This window comes from Silene latifolia, chromosome Y (genome assembly GCF_048544455.1).
Source record: "Silene latifolia isolate original U9 population chromosome Y, ASM4854445v1, whole genome shotgun sequence".
Lineage (NCBI taxonomy): Eukaryota > Viridiplantae > Streptophyta > Magnoliopsida > Caryophyllales > Caryophyllaceae > Silene > Silene latifolia.
Genome location: NC_133538.1, coordinates 320,366,294 through 320,369,009, shown reverse-complemented (window position 1 = coordinate 320,369,009; position 2,716 = coordinate 320,366,294). Strand labels below are relative to the sequence as shown.

Here is a 2,716-nt window from a genome sequence, read left to right as displayed (position 1 = left end):
ATAAGTTTAGTTCAGAAAAGTTAAACTCTTACAAGTTAAGTTCCGAAAAGTTTAGCAAAATTAAGTGCAAAACAACAGAGTCTAAATAGAGCAGCCTTTATTTTACAGGGAATGATGATTTCAATACAACTAAATCAACCTCGAAGTTTCATTTTCTCTAATTCTCAACATAAGTTGTATTTTCTATCAACTTAGTTGACTTCTATTATCAAACTATAACACCGTAAACCAACATTTACAATTTGTTGTTTAACAAATTCAGAGGACATACAACATACACGGTTAAAGGTGGTTCTAACTGGAGTCCCATGCATCGTATGGGCTTTTAACTAGCATAGGAATAAAGAGGGTGCCATTAAAAACAAAAGTTTTTGTCTCATAAGCCAAGATTATTCAGTTTTATGACTCCGTATTATTAGTATAATATAATATATTTTTTTATTGAGCTCAAAACAATTACAAAAAAAAGTAATGGACGGCCAAGATACTATCTGGGCCCCACTCCTTTTGCGATAGTAAGGCCCTATTCTTTTGGACTTAATTTCACCTCATTTTATTTCAGTTCACCTGTATTCAGTTCAGTTCAGCTTCATTTAGTTTAGTTCAGCTTTTCTCTTCACAAATTAACTCTTTACTACAATTTAGTTCAGATTCATTCAGTTAAGCTCCCGTAAGTTTAGTTCAGTTTAGTTCAGACGGTTTCATTCCAAAAGAACAGAGCCCAAAACTAATTCTAGTAAAGATATGAGTAGCATCGCGCCCCCGACAACATCCTGAGACACAGAGAATTTCTGAATCCTTTTGAGCAAGGCAACAACATTCGTCTCTAACTCCCGCAGCGAAAAGAGGCGGAAGGGTAAGAAACCATAACCAATCGAACAAGGGTTCCAACACGAGGCCTTCCCAGGAGGTCACTCATCCTAGTACTACTCTCTCCTAAGCATGCTTAACTGCGGAGTTCTGGTGGGATCCGCTGTATTAGTGTTGGTATGATCGCACCACTAGACAAGCTTTTCTATGCTCTATTGCTTTGTGCAAATTTCAATACTCTTCTGAGTATTTAACTTCCCTTTAATAAATTAACAAAAAAAAAATCACTGACAAACAAAATATATATAGAAATTAAATATTTTTCTAAATAACTAAATAATTAGAAAATTAAACGAGCTCAAACAAGCTTTCGGTCCTAGCTTTACTAAGATCAGGCTCACCTCAGATTTGGTCAAACTCATCACGAACTTGAAATCAATTTGAGCGGAGCCTGAATCAATACAATTTCAATTTTCAAGGGCTTGTCGAAATCACCTAACTAATTTACACCTCTAATTTCCATACTCCCATGTAACCTCTTTACAAAGTTAAATTTATAAATGTGTTTGGTAGACCCCCAACGACACGCTTATCAAAATGGCGTCGTTGCCAGGGACGGTGTTCTGTCTTTGAATTGTTTGGTCTATTTTTAGTTATGCTTTTTCGCCTTAAGGAACCTAGCTCCTAGGATAGTTCTAATTGTTTTCTAATTTTTTCTTTGTATGCCTAGGCGATCTTCTTACAAGGAGCGGTTGCCTATCGATCCTGATATCAAAAGCACCTTGAGGAACCTTCAAAGGATGTTTATGTTGGAGTTAGTGTCCTCCACAATAGTGCGTTTACATAATAAATCTCATTTAGGAATATCATCAGATATTTAATTATTTGATCCTCGTCAGTTGATTAACGTAAATTGATAACGGTTGGCTGACTAGAGTTTGACGTTATTGTCGTGAGACGGCGGTGATCAACTGACCCCTTTCGGTCACACCTAAAGAAATGAACCCCAATTGACAACTAATTAATTGTATGAGATACAATTTATTTAGTCCCTTGATTTATAGACTAAAAGGTTAGTCAATTATTTTTAGAGAGATTTCGAGTTGCGAACTCGAGGAGCGGCAATTATTATTTAATTATGCGATAATTAAATAAAAAACTTTATGAGACGAGTTCTAGTTAATTAATTGTTAATTCACTAAAATTGTACTAATTGATTAATGTGATTAATATTAGTAGGTATAATAATATGTATAGCAGTACACGTATATTTACGGAATGATTTGGACGAAATTAATTGGAAGCATTTAAACATGATACGATGTTTAAATAAAATTTACACGTATTTGTGCGACAAATATGAGAACCAAAATGGACCCGTAAATGGTACATTGGACCGTGTAAATGGAGTGTAGTGGATGATCATGATCATTACACTTTGCTTATTTTTCTTCCATAATTGTCATATGATCATTATGTCTGTCATAATGTGTTGGATAATAAAATAAGGAAAATGAATCCTACACTCCACTACTACACACTCCACCCGCCACTTCCTCTACTAACACTCCATCTTTTGTTCATTTTTCTACACTTCATTACTTCACTTTTGCATGTGAACAAAACAATTGTCTATCTCTCTAAAATTATTATACATCATTTACTAAGAAGTTAGTAATCAAAATATTATTACTAAGAGTGTTAGTAATATTAAAAATATTATTAAGGATAAGTTTTACAAATATCTAGTTAATATTTGTAAGATTATTTGGGTGATTTGTTCTTGGATGCAACTTGAAAGAGACTTTCCTTTTTGAAAGTTTTTCTTGGAGGATCATCTTTTTGATTTAAGCTCAAGAACAATCAAGATAGGAGATCTTGATTGTGCCCATATTACCATAAATAT

At 33.8% G+C, this 2,716-nt stretch overlaps 1 pseudogene; it reads right to left on the bottom strand.

The window, feature by feature from the left end:
- Window positions 1–882: 882 nt before the first annotated feature.
- LOC141636752 (5S ribosomal RNA) lies at window positions 883–1,001 on the bottom strand (annotated as a pseudogene).
- Between the last annotated feature and the right edge of the window lie 1,715 nt (window positions 1,002–2,716).